The 18,522-nt window shown below is 39.2% G+C and overlaps 1 long non-coding RNA gene across 3 annotated transcripts; it reads right to left on the reverse strand.

Annotated features, from left to right (window-relative positions):
* Positions 1–3,332: 3,332 nt before the first annotated feature.
* On the reverse strand, positions 3,333–15,211 carry LOC107778743 (uncharacterized). Of its 3 annotated transcripts, XR_012698071.1 has the most exons (5): positions 14,913–15,211; positions 14,553–14,671; positions 8,186–8,453; positions 3,995–7,858; positions 3,333–3,905 (listed from the first exon to the last, which is right to left on the reverse strand). It is a non-coding gene; the product is annotated as an uncharacterized LOC107778743 (long non-coding RNA). The 3 variants fall into 3 exon arrangements; XR_012698072.1 differs by lacking the exon at positions 3,333–3,905 and having other exon boundaries at positions 6,871–7,858; positions 14,553–14,705; positions 14,913–15,114; XR_012698073.1 differs by lacking the exon at positions 3,333–3,905 and having other exon boundaries at positions 6,871–7,858; positions 14,553–14,667; positions 14,913–15,113.
* Between the last annotated feature and the right edge of the window lie 3,311 nt (positions 15,212–18,522).

Below are 18,522 nucleotides of genomic sequence, written 5' to 3' on the forward strand. Positions count from 1 at the left end.
CCTTATCCAAGGCATCACGGACCAAATCAGTGCCCAACAATCTAGCCTCCTCAGGCTCAAACCAACCAACTGGAGAACGACATCTCCTCCCATATAAGGCCTCATAAGAAACCATCTAGATACTCAACTGAAAGTTATTGTTGTTGGCTAACTCTGCTAATGGAAGAAACAGATCCCATGAATCTTTGAAATCCATAACACATGAACGTAACATATCCTCTAAGATCTGAATAGTGCACTCGGACTGCCCGTCCATCTGAGGATGAAATGTTGTACTCAGCTCAACCCGTGTGCCTAACTCTCGCTACACTACTCTCAAGAATTGTGATGTGAACTGCATGCCTTGGTCAGAAATGATAGAAATGAGCATTCCATGCAAGCGGATAATCTCCCAGATGTAAATATGAGCCAACCGCATTGCAGAATAGGAAGTCACCATTTGAATGAAGTATGCGGACTTATTCAACAGGTCCGCTATAACCCAAACTGCATCATACTTCATCAAAATCCGTGGGAGTCCGACAACGAAATCCATGGTAATGCGCTCCCACTTCCACTCCAGTATCTCCAATCTCTGAGTCAACCCTCCCGATTTCTTTTGTTCATACTTCACCTGTTGACAATTCAAACACCGAGAGACATAAGCAACGATATCTTTCTTCATTCTCTACCACCAATAGTGTTGTTTAAAGTCACGGTACATCTTCGTGACACCTGGGTGAATGGAATAACGCGAGCTTTGAGCCTCTTCAAGGATGAAATCTCCCAACCCATCAATATTTGGAATAAAAATTCGGCCTTTAAGCCGCATAACACCATCATCACCAATCACAACCTCCTTAGCACCACCTCGCTGCAATGTATCCTTCAACACCAATAAGTGAAGATCATCAAACTAGTAAGCCTTGATACGCTCCAACAATGATGACTGAGCCACAATGCCAGCAAGAACTCGACTAGACTCCGAGACATCCAATCTCACAAATTGATTGGCCAAGGCCTGAACGTCCATGGCTAGTGGCCTCTCTACTACCGGTAAATATGCCAAGCTGCCCATACTCTCAACTTTCCTACTCAATGCATCTGCCACCATATTGGCCTTCCCCAGATGATATAATATGGTGATATCATAGTCTTTCAGCAACTTTAACCATCTCCGCTGATGCAAATTAGGATCCTTCTGCTTGAACAGATGTTGGAGGCTCTGATGGTCGGTATCGACCTCACAATGAACACCGTACAGATAGTGCCTCCAAATTTTCAACGCGTGAACAATAGCTGCCAACTCTAAATCATGTATAGGATAATTCTTCTCATGAACCTTCAACTGCCGAGATGCGTATGCAATCACCCTGCCATCCTGCATCAATACTGCACCAAGCCCAATACGCGACACGTCATAATACACGGTGTAAGATCCTAAACCTGTAGGTAACACTAACACTAAGTTGTAGTCAATGCAGTCTTAAGCTTCTGAAAGCTCTTCTCACACTCCTCAGACCATCTGAAAGGAGCACCATTCTGGATCAATCTAGCCAAAGGTGCAATAATAGTCGAAAAACCCTCCACAAAGCGGCGATAATATCCAGCTAAACCTAAGAAGCTCTGAATCTCTGTAGCTAAAGACGATCTAGGCTAACTTTGAACTGCCTCAATCTTCTTCGGATTCATCTTGATCCCCTTACTAGACACCACATGCCAAAGAACGCCACTGAATCAAGCCAAAACTCACACACATGTATATGACTTGTTAGCGAGCATCTCATATAAATGTTGAGTTGAGCATACCATTATATATGTTAATTTGATGCATTGTTACATTCGTTGTACTTGTGTCGTTGAGATAGGTTGCATCATGTCATATGCCTTATATGCGCATTCTGTTATATGCTTTGATTGTGCATATCTTATTATTATTATTATTATTATTATTATTATTATTATTATTATTATTATTATTATTATTATTATTATTATTATTATTAACTGTACAAGTTGATAAAGAGAGTATCTTTTGACTAAACCCTCACCACTATTTTATTGGAAGCACATTGTTAGTGACACTTAGTGAGTAGTGTGCTAGTGTACTAATACTACACTTTCACACTTTATGTGCAACACATTGGAGCTGAGCTATTGTAAAGTTTGAGAGTGAGCATTGAAGATATATTAGTATTCCAATTGTGAGCTGCAAGTTTGTTCGTGAGTTTATATTTCAAACAGATAATATATTTTTCATACCAGCATTGTGTTCCAACTTTTAATAGCTCATGACTTGTGACACCAAAATTTGGGGTAGTTTGTAATTAAATTTCGCATTTTAACCTTATTATTTATATGATAATTTTTCAGCTTAAGTTATATTTGTGTTGGTTGATTCCCATAATGGGTTAAGTTAGGTACCATCATGACTTGGTGAGATTTGGGTCATAGCAAATAAGTTGTGTAGTTGTTATTCCCGTACCAATTGCCACATTAAAGATTTACTTACAACATATTTGTTTCCAGTTAATAGAGGTTTGAATCTAAAATTAAATCACTCAATTATCGTATGATTAAGTATATTTTCTTGTTTTGTTCTTCTCACAACCACTCATCAGCTCTTAATAAGCCTGGGTCATTCAGATTTTCTAGTCATAAATTCATTATTTACTTAAAAATTCCTTTGAATGTAGCATTTTGCTACTTTTCTATTTTTATCACAGTCAACTACTACCTTCATCAGCCATTTTTACCACCAACCATCTCCATAACTTGTCACCACCATTTTCCTCCACAGCCGTGAATCACAACTACCAATTAAATCTACCATGAGCCACAACTACCACCATCCTTTACCATACAAGTACCATCATCACCAACTACCTTCAACATTAGTCATCATTATCAAATTCCTCTACCACCAAACTTCACCATACAATTGTCACCACCAACTACCTTCAGCACTACCACCACCAACTACTTTTACCGTTAATTTATACCGTATAATAACCATTGTCGGCATCTGCCTCCATCTTCCACCATCAATAAATTTCACACATTCATCACCTATGGTCACTGAGATACAATCACCATTGATCGCCACTACATAACTACTATTGCCAATTTCCTCCATATAATCATGATCACCACCAATCATTACCTTTAAAGCTATCATCACATATCACCACTACCATTGTCGCTGCCATCACTAGTTTTTAGAGTGTAGTTCATCAAAGAAAGAATTTATACACCAACTTGTAATTTATATTTTCACTAATATTTTGTGGATATTATATTCGTTGATTTTTAATTTAATTTTTATTAATTTTAAAATGAATATATCCACAAAATATTAAGAATAAAGAGTCTTCATTATGCGTTCAAATGCAAACGTCTCAATGTTAATAAAAGTGAATGAGACCTTAATTTCTCTATGTGCCTTACCAGAACCTATTCTCCTAAAATAAATACTATAAAAAAACTCATAGAAAGAAGAAACATGTGGATACTACATCATTTTTCCCTAGAGCTCTAGCGATAGGCGATTTTGCGAAGACTGGGCAAAATATTCGTGAGCTCTCTCATGGCCTCGCCGGCCGGCAGCCAGCCTGTGTTACCGGCTGGTCAGCCCCTTAACAACCGTACACCATCCTCTAGAAATACTCCAATCATTCCTCAACCATTAGATTACACGCATATTCTCAAACCTAGTGCATTAAATACGATCATGCACGTAAAACCTAATATGATCACTGTTGCCCCTATCCCCATAAAATCTGTTACTTTCCTACATGGGCAGCCATTAATCAAATGGACAGAAGCAGAAGTTACTCGCATGAATATCATTGAAGGATTGCAATATGCTATCATTGGCAAATTTTCGTATGGATGGCCAGAATTGCAGGAGCTGCGTAAGTTGATACCTAATCAATATGGGATAAAATGTGAGTGCAATGTTGGTTTTCTTAGAGATAGGCATGTGTTGATCATGCTTACATCAAAGAGAGCTTACCCATATCAGATGAGGCCTTTAATCTATGATGCTAAATTCAAAGTTGGTGAGGAAACACCTATAGCAATGGCTTGGATTTCGTTCCCTAATTTATTACCAACTTACTTTGTAAAGGAGTATTTATTCTCATTAGCCTCAGCAGTTGGTAAAATATTGCATCTTGATATGGCCACGATCAACAAAACTAGACCTAGTTGTGCTAGAGTCAAAATACAAGTAGACTTACTATCTAAATTGCCTAAAAAGGTAAAGATGGACATTGAGAATGAGACAACTGGACGATTAGAACTGAATGGGTGAAGGTGCAATGTGACTATATTCCCAAATATTGTAAGGAATGCAGGCTTCAAGGTCACAATGAAGAGGAATGTAGAAGACTATATCCAAATCTTATACTAGCTGTGGAAACTCAATCAGAGGCACAAGTTCAAAGTGATGCTACTGATAAGAATCAGGTGCAACTAAATAATATTAAGCCAACAATTAGAATGCTAACGAGTGGAAAAATAGTTGGTTATCCTAATGGTAGGTGGATGGAGGTCAAGGACAGTAGGCCAAAGAAGGATCATGCTGGGAAGGAAGAGGAGAAGAAGAGAAAAGAGGTTACTGTAAAGGAGACTAAGAATATGGAGCAGAAAACCAAGGATCCAATTCAAACAAAGAACAAATTTGCATTATTGGAGGAAGGAGAAATTGAGGAAGCAATATAGATAAAGAAGGAGGCAGTGCAGAAGGTACTGAACAATGATGAAGCTGATCCAAACAAGGGAAACAAGTCAAATCCTAGTGCTACTGGGACTTCTAGTCCAAAGAAGGGTGGGAGCACAAGTGCGACCAAAGAAAAGAATCCTAATCCTACTATTTCTGGGATTGAGGAAGCTAACAAAAAAGAGTCGACCATTGAATAGGTACATAGAAGGTTTGGTACAAACAAAGAATAATTGAGGCAACTCAATGTGACAATTAATCATTCATGCCATGAAATTCCCTCACAAACGTTAGAAGAATCCACCAAACTGAATGCAGCTGACTATGAAGCAACATCTGGATATCAATTATGGAGTGATGAAGTTGAGAATAGGGAGGAAAACAATGAAGAAAACAGTACAAGACTGTATGTGCAAACTGGAAGAGTGCGGGGAAAAACAGTTGACCTAATTACTCCTGCTACATTAAAACCTAGTACCCAGAAATCTAGGGTTGAAGATTCTAAAGAATTGAATAAGAAACATGGTACACCATCAGCTAAAGAGACTCAAAGATATCATAAACAAGCTAAGACTGCTGGAGAATCAACAGGTGGAGCTTCATTTAAGAAGAAATCTAATGTAATAGTAATTCCTAGGTAGGTTGCATAGGTTGTAAATGATGCTGGAGGTGCTCCGCTGGAAATTTTGAGTGGTGATCATGTTGAGAAGGCTAGTACTAAGGTATTAGAGGATACAGTGAAGTCAGATCATCACATAGCTGAAGGAAAGGAGATGGAAACCAATGGAACAGTGTTTGCAACAAGTGCTACAGTAAACCCTACATTAGGATCAGTCTATGATCTTCAATTTAGGGTGATGCAGGAGGCATTGGGGACTATGGAGAAGAATGCATTAGTATTGAAGGAGGCTACAAGTCAATCACATGATCAAATTGACCTAGCAATAATAGCTTGTGATTCTGAAGCTGGGCAGTCAAACACAAACAACAAGGCAATCCAAACTACAGGGTTGGCAGTAGATTATCCTGGGATTCTAGCTTGAAAAATATTTAGTGTTACTAGTGGCATATTGGCAAAAGGTATGCTTATCAATCACAGGGGCCAAAAGGAGTTGGGAATGATAGCTAAGAGACATGAGCCAAATCTTATGGTTCTCCATGTGGTTGACAATGATAAAGGTGAGCAAGAGGAAATAGGCGAGGATATTGAGGAAGAATTTACTGCTGCCAACTTTCAATAAGCAGTTAGGGCTGGCGACATGTCACCTAGGAGTGTTGATAAAAAGAAATCTACTGGGAAACAATCAAAGAAACACGAAGAGAAGATTGTCCCTATGAGGGTACAACCAAAGAGGAGTGGGCTCTCAACTTCCAAGTGATCTTATAGATAATGCATTAGTATGGAATGTGAGGTTTGTGAACACACAAAAAGCTTTCCAAAAATTAATTAATCTACATATGAAGTACAATTTTTATCTCATTGGTTTGATGGAGCCTTGGCAAGATACCAATAAGCTGGAGAAGTATAGAAGAAGGCTAAGATCCATTATGCCTTTGCAAATATGAATGGTAAGATATGGGCTTTTGTAGATGAGGAAATAGACGTTGACATTATGATGGATATGGAGCAATAAATGACTTTAAGGTTGTTTCATAGAAATTTGAGTATGGAGATCATTATTACACTAGTGTATGCTAAATGTGATGCCATAGAGAGGATTGAATTGTGGGCATCTATGTACTATTTAGCCTCAGATATGGAATCACCATGGCTTGTAGGGGTGATTTTAATGTTATCTTATCTGAAAAAGAGAAGTATGGTGGACGTCTAGTATACCTAAGTGAAGTAGAAGACTTTGCACAATGTGTTGATACATGTGCATTGTATGATTTGGGCTTCAAAAGGAGTCTATATACATGGAATGAGAGGTCTGATGATGATTGCATTTTCAAGAGGCTTGACAAATTATTGGCTAATCAACAATTTCAGGATCTTTTCCCAGTACCGAAGTTGAGCATTTGATTAAATATGGTTCCGATCATGTCCCTATCTTGTTATCTTGTAACATTGACACTGTCTAGGTTAAGAAACCTTTCAAGTTTCTAAATTTTTGGAGAAAGCATGATACTTTCCTGAATGTGGTGAAGGAGAATTTGTCAACTGATAGTGTGGGGAATCCATGTATTATGTTTTAAAACAAGCTAAAAAATGTAAAGAAAGCACTAGCAGGTTGGAGCAAGGAGACTTTTGGAGACATATTTAAACAAATTACAACACTAAAAGATACCATTAAGGTATATGAGGTGGAGTTTGAACTAAATCCAACAACTCAAAATAAAGCTAAGCTGCATAAGGTTGAGGCTGATCTTACAAGGTTCTATCACTTAGAAGAAGAAATTTGGAGGCAAAAGGCTGGTATGCAGTGGTTCAAGGATGGGGATAGAAATACAAAATTCTTTCATGCTCATGTCAAAGGCAAAAGGAAAAGGTTGCAGGTATCCAGAATATTTTATAACAATGGCAATTGGATTGAAACACAGGTGAAATAGCTAGGGAGGCAGTGGACTTTTTTCAAGATCAATTCACAGAAAAAAGAATTCCAACCAAAGGTGTGGTGGCAATTTAAGAGTGGAAACTCTTTCTTCTGGTATGACAATTGGACTGGACTTGAAGCTCTTTACCATGCTTCAGGGGCAGACCATTGGTCTGATGAATCCATAAGGTACGTTGATGAAGTGGTGAAGAATGGAGCATGGAATGATGTGTTGTTGGGGGAGTTGTTGCCTGATGATATAGCTGACCATATACTGGAGAACATCACATCACTTGCAGACTATCTTGTGAAGGACAAACCATGGTGGAACTGGAATCAAAAGGCCACTTCACAATGAAATTTGTATGGCAATACACAAGGAGAAGAAGGGAAGAAAACAGGCTATACAAATTCGTTTGGGTAAAAGGCTTACCATTCAAAGTTAGTTTCTTTATGTGGAGGTTAAGGAAAACAAAGTTGCCACTAGATGACTGGTTCTTAAGGATGGGATACTTTAGAACTTCAAGGTGTTGGTACTGTAGAAATCCTAAGAAGAAAACACTGCCTCATGTCTTTTTGAAGTCTCCAGTTGCCAGATATGTTTGGGACTACTTTGGTGCACCTGCAGGGATTAAAAAAGCAGGGAAACAGTTAGCACAAGTCATAAATGAATGGTGGAGTAGGCCAGTTAACACAAGTTTGAAGGTAGTGTATCATGCTATGCCAAGTCTAATTGTGTGGCACCTATGAAAGAGGAGAAATTCAGGAATGCATGGGAAGAATGTGTCTATTAACATGCTGATCTTTCTGATTTCAACCTCAATACAAATACTCTTAAAGGTAAGGAGGTCAAACTTCAAGGGAGTTACTGCAAATTGGCCAGATCTTCATGAGAAGTTACTGCATCATGTCCCTAAACTAAAGTATACTAAGGTGTTATTGCATTTACCTCATGTGGGCTGGATCAAATGCAATATTGATGGTGCTTGCAAAGGAGACAATAGAGGAGCTTCGTATGCATTCTGCATAAGAGATGTAATAGGTAACCTTATATATGCTCAGGCAGACTCAATTGTTGATGCAATAAACTCCATAGCTGAAGCACAAGTTATCCTTGAAGCTCTCAGATACATAACTCAATAGCAGTTCCCTCCATGTCAAATTGAAACAGATTCCTTGCTGATGAAGAGAATACTGGAGGAAGTCTGGGAACCACCCTGTAGCATAGCCAATAAGTAGAGGAAATTAAAACACTATTGTCTAGAGGAGTGCTTCAAGTAATTCATGTACTGAGGGAGGGCAACAAGTTAGCAGATCATTTAGCTAACTTGACACTCGAACAACATGCATTGGTACAAGTACATTCGTTTGAGGAACTAGACATACAAAGGAGGAAGATATTGAACAATGACAAGCTACAGATACCCTATATTAGGGTAAGAACTGGCAAGCCAAACTCCAAATGATGATGCATTCCAACGAACTGAAGTCGATAGGGAGTTTCTGGGTAGTAAGGAGGTTGATGAGGATGTATACTGGAGGTTATGGGAAGGTCTTAGGGGAAGGATATCTCACTGCTCTTTCTACTCGAATCTATTGTGAGGAGAGTAGGAAAATTTTTCCACTAACATAGTTTCTTGTTTTGCAGGTACTTTAGATGGTGCTTGGTTCTATGTGTTGGCCAAGCCTATTAGGTTGGTATTAGTATCTTTGATACTCATTCCCTGTAGGTGTAGGCACTACATAAACCAGCCCAAATACTTACTTAACAAGACAGGGTGAAGGTTGTACATGAGCCAACCAAACTGAAGCATTATAGAATTACAGTTTGGTGAAGATGGGAAGTACTATACTAGAAGATGCACCTTCCATTACATCTGCTGCTTCCTAGAGGTCATACAAGGTAATACTGGCAGGCCACATGACAACACAAGGGCTGTGGACACGCGTATTACTGTGCTAATGTCAAGGCTGGACACTTTAAACCATGGGAGTTCCCAACATGTTACGGGCCAGTTGAGCATCATTCGGAGGAAATGCCAGGTATATTATTCATCTTCACACATGAGGATGATAGTTTTGGCAGGTATGTAATGAGAGAGGACAGATACAAGTGCAAAACCCTAAGGCAAAGTCACAACTACATCACCAATGCCTTGACTTGGACAGTAACGATGTACTTAATTGCGTGTAATTTAGTTACAAAATTGGCTTTGTCAAGAGTGGAGTACTGTTTTAGGTATCATCTGGACCTACCATATACTCAGGATTCCAAAGGTTTATGCCCAGAATCAGAAGTGTAGAGTTACAAAATATGCTATAAAAGCTTGGAAAGCAATGGTTATACATGTTCAAGTCCAGGCGTGACTCCTCTAAGGAATATGCTTCATAGTTCTTTTTGTACTATCAAAGTTGAGGAGTCCAGGCGTGACTCCTCAACTTTGATAATAGGATTGATGTACTTTCATATTTCACTCATTTACACTTTGTGAGACCTCCTGACACTTTGTATTTTGTTATTTTTGTTTTGATTATTATTAATAAAAAATACCACTAAGCACACAACTTAGTGGTATATTTGCTAAAAAAAAAAAATTGAACTTGCTAGGGAATAATTCAAACAAAAGAATATAACAAACATAAAAAGCAAAACAAAGCTATAACTCAAAAGGAAATGTTTTCTGCGTGTTTGAAAAAAGAAAGTTAATAAAAAATCGAAATTTGTTCCTTCGGGGACATCCGATAAAAAAAAAAAAATCGAAAAAACTATCCCAACCCTGACGCATTTTGGGAGGGACGAAGAAGCTGCTTGCCTGCCTCCTACTGCTGCGGCGACTGAGACGTGCTCCAAATTGGTGGAGGTAATTCTCGTCCACACCATTCTTCTTCCTTTTTTTTCTCATTCTGGTTCTGTATAACGAATCTTTTTATTCAATTTTCTGAAATTGCTATTCTGATTTTATTTCTTTCTATCACATTTCAGTATTGTGCTATTTTTCAGCCATGCATGTAATGTGATAATTATGCTGCTAATTATATTGCAGTTATTTGATATTTGGATGTAGTATGTGGAATACGTCTTTTTGCCTATTATAATTATCTTGCATTTTCTTTTTGATTTAGCTAATATGAGAATTGTTTTTTGAGAATATTTTGCTAACATGAGAATTATGTTTATTAAAGTAAATTATTCTTGACATTCATCTATCTGTTATCCGATGTATATGTGGGCACACTCCTGCATTTCAAATAAGTACTTAACCCCAAGTATAATGGAAATATTACACAAATATATGGGGCATATGATTTCTATTATGTAAGGACTTAGTAGGCGTTTGGACATAAGAATTGTAAAATTCGAAAAAATGGTGAAAAATATTTTCAAGTGAAAATGGTATTTGAAATTTTGAGTTGTGTTTGGACATAAATTTAAGTTTGGGTTGTTTTTGAAGTTTTGTGAGTGAAAATTTTGAAAAATAGCTTTTTGCGGTTTTTCAAATTTTCGAAAATTTCCAAAATACATCTTAAGTGAAAATTTAAAATTTTATGAACAAACGCTGATTTCGAAAAAAAGTGAAATTTTTTTGGAAAAATCTTCAACCAAATTGTATGTCCAAACGGGCCCTTAAGTGTTTGGTTTTAAAATTGAGGAGTTGTATCCATATATAACAACAACAATAAGCCTAGTAATTTTTCACAAGTGGGGTTTGGGGAGGGTAAGATGTACGCAGCCTTACCCCTACCCTGGAAGGGCAGAGAGGTTGTTTCTGATAGACCGTCGGCTAGAGAACGGATGGAAGAAGATAAGGGAAAAAGGTGGCAACAAGTAGGAATAACAACAAAATAAAAAATACCGAAGTCAAGAAAGCAGTTAAACTATAGGTAGTAAAAGCCAATGAGTAGAAGGATATCATACTAACACTAATGCTAGCGAACTGAGTAAAACAAAGAGAAACGCTCGACTACCTACTAGCCTTCTACCCTAATCTTCGACCTCCACACCCTCCTATCTAGGGCCATGTCCTCAGTCAGCTCCAGCTGCGTCATATCCCGCCTAATAACCTCTCCCCAAGACTTATTAGGCCTTCCTCTACCCCTCATAATACCTATTGAGGCTAACCTCTCGCACCTTCTGACCGGGGCTTCTATACTTCTCTTCTTAACATGCCCGAACCATCTCAACCTCGCTTCCCGCATCTTATTCTCCACAGGGGCTACTCCCACCTTATCCCGAATAACTTCATTCCTAATCTTATCCAACCTGGTATGCCCACACATCCACCTTAACATCCTCATCTCAGCTACTTTTATCTTCTGGATATGAGGATTTTTAACAGGCCAACACTCTGCTCCATACAGCATAGTCGGTTTAACTACAACCTTGTAGAACTTGCCTTTAAGTCTCAGCGGCACATTCTTATCACACAAGACATCGGAAGCGAGCTTCCACTTCATCCATCCTGCTCCGATACGGTGCGTGACATCCTTATCAATCTCCCTGTTACCTTGTATTATAGATCCAAGATACTTGAAACTATCTCTCTTGGTGATGACTTGTATATCAAGCCTCACCTCCATATCAGCTTCCTGGATAACGTTGTTGAACTTACACTCCAAGTATTCCGTCTTGGTCCTGCTTAACTTGAAGCCCTTAGACTCAAGGGTCTGCCTCTAGACCTTCAGCCTCTCGTTAACACCACCCCGCGTCTTGTCAATAAGAACAATGTCATCAACAAATAACATACACCATGGCACCTCTCCTTGAATGTGTCGCGTCAATGCATCCATTGCCAAGGAAAATAGAAATGGGCTAAGAGTTGATCCCTGGTGCAACCCCATCACAACCGGAAAGTGTTTTGAGTCTCCTTCCGCTGTCCTAACCCGAGTTTTGGCTCCATCATACATGTCCTTAATCACCCTAATATAGGCTACTGGGACCCCTTTAGCCTCCAAACATCTCCAAAGCGCACCTCTCTTGAGACTTTGTCATAAGCTTTTTTTAGGTCAATGAACACCATATGCAAATTCTTTTTCATCTCCCTATACCGCTCCACCAATCTCCTCACAAGGTGAATGGCTTCCATAGTCGAACGTCCCCGCATGAAACCGAACCGGTTCTCAGAAATGGACACATTGCTCCTCACCCTCGCTTCAACCACCATCTCCCAAACTTTTATCGTATGACTCAGCAGCTTAATCCCCCTATAATTATTGCAACTTTAGATGTCACCCTTGTTCTTATACACCGAAATCATCGTACTCTACCTCCATTCTTCGGGCACCTTCTTCGTCCTAAAAATGACGTTGAACAACCTAGTGAGCCACTCCAAACCTGCCCTACCTGCATTCTTCCAAAATTCCACAGGGAATTCGTCTGGCCCGGTTGCTCTACCCCTGTGTATCTTGCGCATAACCCCCTCAACCTCCTCTACTCTTATGCGCCTACAATACCCGAAATCCCGGCGAATCTCGGAGTGCTCCAAATCGCCCAGCACAATGTTCCTATCACCCTCTTCATTTAGGAGTTTATGGAAGTATGTCTGCCACCTTCGCCTAATCTGAGCCTCTTCGATCAAAACTCTACCTTCCTCATCTTTGATGCACTTCACTTGATCTAGATCACGGGCCTTCCTCTCCCTCACCTTGGCTAGCCTGTATAACTTCTTGTCCCCGCCTTTGGCCCCAAACTCCTCATACAAACGCCCATACGCCGCAGTCTTAGCCGCAGTAACCGCTAACTTCGCCTCTTTCTTAGTCTTCTTATAACCCTCCCTGTTCGTCCTCTTCGCCTCCTCGTCCATGCTCTCTATAAACTTCAAGTACGCTGCTTTCTTGGCCTCCACTTTCTCTTGTACCCCTTCACTCCACCACCAGTCACCTTTGCGGCCGCCAGAGAAACAGTTCGAGACCCCTAACACCTCTCTCGCAGCTACTCTAATACATTTCGCTGTCGTGGTCCACATACAACTCGCATCCCCACTGCTCTTCCAGGCTCCCATAGCCAATAACTTCCTCCCTCCCCCTCCCCCAACTCCTAGGCTTTGTCATTAGTCAAGGCACCCCACCTCATCCTAGGCTGACCATACCAGACCGCTTCTTCTTCTTCCTCACGATCTCTAAGTCCATCACCAATAACCTATGCTGAGTCGTGAGGTTCTCGCTCGGTATAACCTTGCAATCCATGCAAAGACCCTTATCACCCTTCCGGAGGAGTAGATAATCAATTTGAGTCTTGGCTAATGAATTCTTGAAGGTGACCAAGTGCTCTTCCTTCTTTGGAAAACACGAGTAAGCAATCACCAAATCTAAGGCTTTAGCACAGTCCAACAACGAAGTACCACCTCCGTTCCTAACTCCAAAACCAAAGCCGCCATGTACATCGTCATAACCCCTAGAGGTCGCCCCAATGTGACAATTGAAATCTCCTCCTATGAATAACTTCTCGGTGTGCGGAATGCCACAGACCAACCCGTCAAGGTCTTCCCAGGAATGCCTCTTAATCTCCTCGTCCAAACCCCCTTGAGGCGCGTAAGCACTAATCACGTTTAAAGTAGACCCTCCCACAACCAGCTTAATAGCCATCAGCCTATCGTTCACTCTCCTAACTTCTGCCACTAGCTCCCTAAGATCCATGTCAACCAAGATGCCTACCCCATTTTTACCCCTCACGCGCCCTAAGTACCACAATTTATACCCATTAGCATCTCGAGCCTTATAACCCATCCATCTAGTCTCCTGGACACAAGCTATATTGATCTTCCTCGTCTGGAGGATCTTCGCTAACTTTATTGACTTCCCCGTCAGAGTACCTACGTTCCAGGACCCAACTCTCAGTTTAGAGGTTCCCTTGCCACCTTCCCCCGCCCCTCGCCACCCGCACCCCACCCGAGGACATGACTTTATTCTACCATCACTCACTCCAGCCACTATAATCTAAGGAAAATTATGCTAGAACTGGCGCTCAAACAGGCAAAGGATTAAACTAAAAGAGGCAAGTCTAATACTTAAGCTCTAACCACTAATTATGCGTACAGATAAGAAAACAAACAAGCAAGAATTAAACTAGCGATAAAAATAGATATATAAAAAAGCCAGCCGCAAAGAAAATAGGAATCAAAATTACAAACTAGAAATCCCAAAACAGTTACTATCAAGAAAGTAGACAGGCAAATGCACTAATTAAGAGTACAAGTAGGCAATCAAGAATTAGGCTTAATCTATCCCAAACTAATTGGTTAACAACAAGGAAAATAGAAATACTAATTGAAGAATAAGAGGTGCCAACTCCCGATAAAAGTAAACAAGAGCGACGAAACCTGGATTGTAGACGGACTGCCAAATCGACTAGACCCTGGTAGAATGTCGCCTTGAGCCAAGATATCCGCCGGAAATCTGACCTCCAACTGCAGCGTCTAACTGCTCACCGAAAACCTGCCTGACGGCCGACGCTCGTAGTCAGCGCTGGAAATCTGATCGGAAAACGTGTTCACAAACACACCACACACACACACACGCATAATGAGAGGGGAGGGAATGAAGTTGGGGAAAGAGAGGACACCCGCTGTGCGTTCAAGAAAAGAAAGAAGCGGCAGTGTAGCAGAGAGAAGGGAAGGGAACTGCGAAGAATAGGAGAGAGGAGAGAGGGGAGAGGGGAGAGAGAGAAGAGAGATCCTTACCTGCGCCAGAGTTCCGCCGGAAATTACTGGTTGGGTTTACAAGTTCGCCAGAAAGAGAAAAGTAAGAGAGAGAGAGAGAGAGCAGATTAACGGTATTAATAATAACTCACATATATTCTTTTCGCTGGTAGCGACATGATACGTGAGCAAGAAACCAAGATTAGACCCCAAAAAAACGAGATCACAGTTATTGCCTCTGGATTTTAGTTGTATCCATATATAAGTAGATTAAATTAAATTGAATTAAAGTAGTCAAAAGGCAAATTGAAATTAAAGCAATCAAATTTTTATATATTAAGTTTTTAAATAAATAATTTTCTCGTCACGTGTTTGAAACAAAAATTTAGCCCTGTTAGAAAAGTTTCTTGAATTTTCTGTATTCAAATATGACAAGTTTCTTAGTGGCAACTTGTGTGTAAGTTATACTAAGTTGGTTGACAATTTGTTTAAGACTTGAAAAGTTTGAATTGGCAGCCTTTAAGAGATGACTCAAGTAGGAGGAAGAAAATTTCAAATTGATGACCTTTGATGATATCAGCAATAACATAAGCAGAAGGTTCCATACTCCATATAAAGAGTACTCCTCTTTCATTTGAAAGTATCAAGATCAGAAAGATGTAGTCGTCTGTAGGCAATAGAGAGGTAGAGAGTTTTTTTTATGCAATTATAAGGAGTAAAGAGAATTGTAAAGTAGAATGGGAGAATTGTGAGAAATGTTAGAGAATAAGTGTTTGGGATACACTTGTGTGACATTCCTCTTGAAGTGAATTTCTGATATACTTTCGGTATTTTTTTGGGTAAATTAGAGTGGAGTCTCTAATTTGTATTATCGCTATACACACTTTTATAATAGTAGAATTCCTCCTCCTTTCGCGGGCATGGACATAATTGGCCGAACCACATAAATTTCGGTGTCACTATTTTTCTGTTGCAGTTACTATCTTATTTTGTTGTCCTTTTCAATCAAAAGAATCAATTGATCGTGTTCAGGGTTAACAAATTGGTATAAGAGCTTGATGCATTGTGTTCACGCTAAGGTGCAGTTCACAATTTTTTATACACTTTGATTGTGTATTTCCTATCACTTCGGCTTGTTAACAATAAAATATGATGAGTGAATATGAGTTCCCCTGTATACCTACCTATCTTGGGGTTATAATGGATGGAAGGTGAAGACCTTTTTACGGCATGTATAAGGCGTTTAGATATCTATTCAACAGGTGAACACTATAGAGTTCAAGCTAGTGTTGGGAATGCGCAAGGTGATTCAGGTCGAGGGGGATTGAAAGGCTTGCTTCTTTGCAGGAGCTTCTTGATGGGAAGTTCGGTTAGAGGTTGAGTAAGCTACCATAATACTGAAATTGAACTGTAGTACAGATGCACTGGAGCATGTGCAGGTGCGCAACACAGAGGAGTTCATAAGAAAGTTTTTGCATAGGAGGCACGATTCTAGAGAGATTGAAACATTCCCATGAAGTTAGAGAGCTTTAAGACTGAGCGGATTGAGACTGAACCGATCCATTGTATTAGAAAATTCAAGTGAGGACATTTGTTAGAAAAAGCGTCTTGAATTTTTTCTATTCAAATTGGCAAGTTATATAGTGACAACTTGTGTGCAAGTTGATGCAAGATCAAGAAGGCCAAAAATCCAAGAGATTCAAGAAGTCCAAAAATCCATTCAAGATTAGAATTTCTTTTCCTTGAAGTTTAGGATTTCTTATTTCTTGTTTCCTGGTAATTTGATTCCTGTTTTAGTAGGATTAAATTTGTAGTTCTAGTCAAACTAGCATTGTTAATTGGCATCCCATTCCTATAGAATTCTTTCTCTTATTTTAGTTAGAATATGTTTTTCCTAGCCTTATTCTTATTTTAGTTTAATTAGGATTAGTTTTCTTTAACCTCATCAATTCTACTCATTGTAATGCCTATTTATAGGGCTCAATATGCTGAATATTAACATTGGTGATTAGTTTTTCTAAGCTCTTGTTTCAAAAACGTGATTTCTCTTTTGTTTGATTCTTCTTCCTTTATTCAATACTTCTTTAAATCTTGCGGGATTGAGGAACGAGTGGGTAAGGTTCTTTTCATTTTACATTCTTCTCACTTGAGTTTGAATTACGCTTTTGCTAGTTTTGTGAAAAACTTTAGCAGGGTGCTTTTGTTTTTCTCCCTTCTTCGTGCTTGAGAGGTGCAAAACCTTGAAAATACATTACAAGTTGTACTAAGTTGGATTGTAACTTGTTTATGACTTGAAAAGTTTGAAATTGACAACCTCTTATGATGTAAGAGATAACCCAGGCAGGAGCAAAAGTTCGAATTGATAAACATGATGTCAGCGTGGAATCAAGCAGGAGGAAGAAAACATTGAAAATACATCACAAGTTGTACTAAGTTGGATTGTAACTTGTTTATGACTTGAAAAGTTTGAAATTGACAACCTCTTATGATGTAAGAGATAACCCAGGCAGGAGCAAAAGTTCGAATTGATAAACATGATGTCAGCGTGGAATCAAGCAGGAGGAAGAAAACATTGAAAATACATCACAAGTTGTACTAAGTTGGATTGTAACTTGTTTATGACTTGAAAAGTTTGAAATTGACAACCTCTTATGATGTAAGAGATAACCCAAGCAGGAGCAAAAGTTCGAATGCAAATACATCGGCAGCCCCTTTAACTTGCTTTTACTTTTCACTTTGATGCTTAATCTTAAGCCCGTTTCATTTGAACACTTTAACCGGGTATTTAGTGTGTCATTCAAACACAAAAGGCTGACATGGCAAGGCGAAAGTTTTTCACATTTTTCAAGCGCGTGAAATGGTCCAAAAAACAAACTCCTCATACTTATTGCCGGAAAATAAATAGTTTTTGCTAGAAAATTTTCGGCTAAACTATGTACACAAAGAAGTAATTCTAAGTTATGCCAAGCTTCCGCTTCAAGATCGAAGCTTCTGCTTTAGTACAAAGGATTTAATATTGATCATCTCGTTTTTAAGATCCAAGCTTCCGTTTCAAGACTTCTCAAAAACAGCCATGACTAAGAAGAGTAGCGTTCTGGCCGAAAAAGTTACTTCAAGACACTTTTCTAACAAATCTCCACCTTGGGTTGCATTTTCTATTACGGTGGATCAGCTCAATCTATTACTTGAAGTTCCCCAACTTCATGGCAACTTCTGTTATCAGGGAAATATTTTGAGTTCTAACTGTATCTTCCTATGTATGATCTTTTTTATGAACTCCTCTGAGTTGTGAATCTACACATCCTTGCATCAGCACTCCACCTTCCATTTTTATTATAGCAGCATAGTACCTTTCTCTTGGCTTGCAGTAGAATGCATTTAATAGGAATTCGGTGGTATGGTGGTTTTCTCTACCTCCCCTCGAACTTCCAGCAAACGAGCTTGCTCTCAACATAAACAAGTTGCAAGTTAACTTGGTACAAGTTGCCACTAAACAACTTGCCAAGTTTTGAATAAAGAAAATTCAAGGCGCTTTTCTTACAAACCCAATGTGTAATGGAAATGCTACACAAATATATCGGCTTTAGTATTTTTATTATATAAGAAATTAAGTGTTAGGTTTTAAAATAGAGAAGTTGTATCCATGTATAAG

The sequence above is a fragment of the Nicotiana tabacum genome, chromosome 13 (genome assembly GCF_000715075.1).
Source record: "Nicotiana tabacum cultivar K326 chromosome 13, ASM71507v2, whole genome shotgun sequence".
Taxonomy (NCBI): domain Eukaryota; kingdom Viridiplantae; phylum Streptophyta; class Magnoliopsida; order Solanales; family Solanaceae; genus Nicotiana; species Nicotiana tabacum.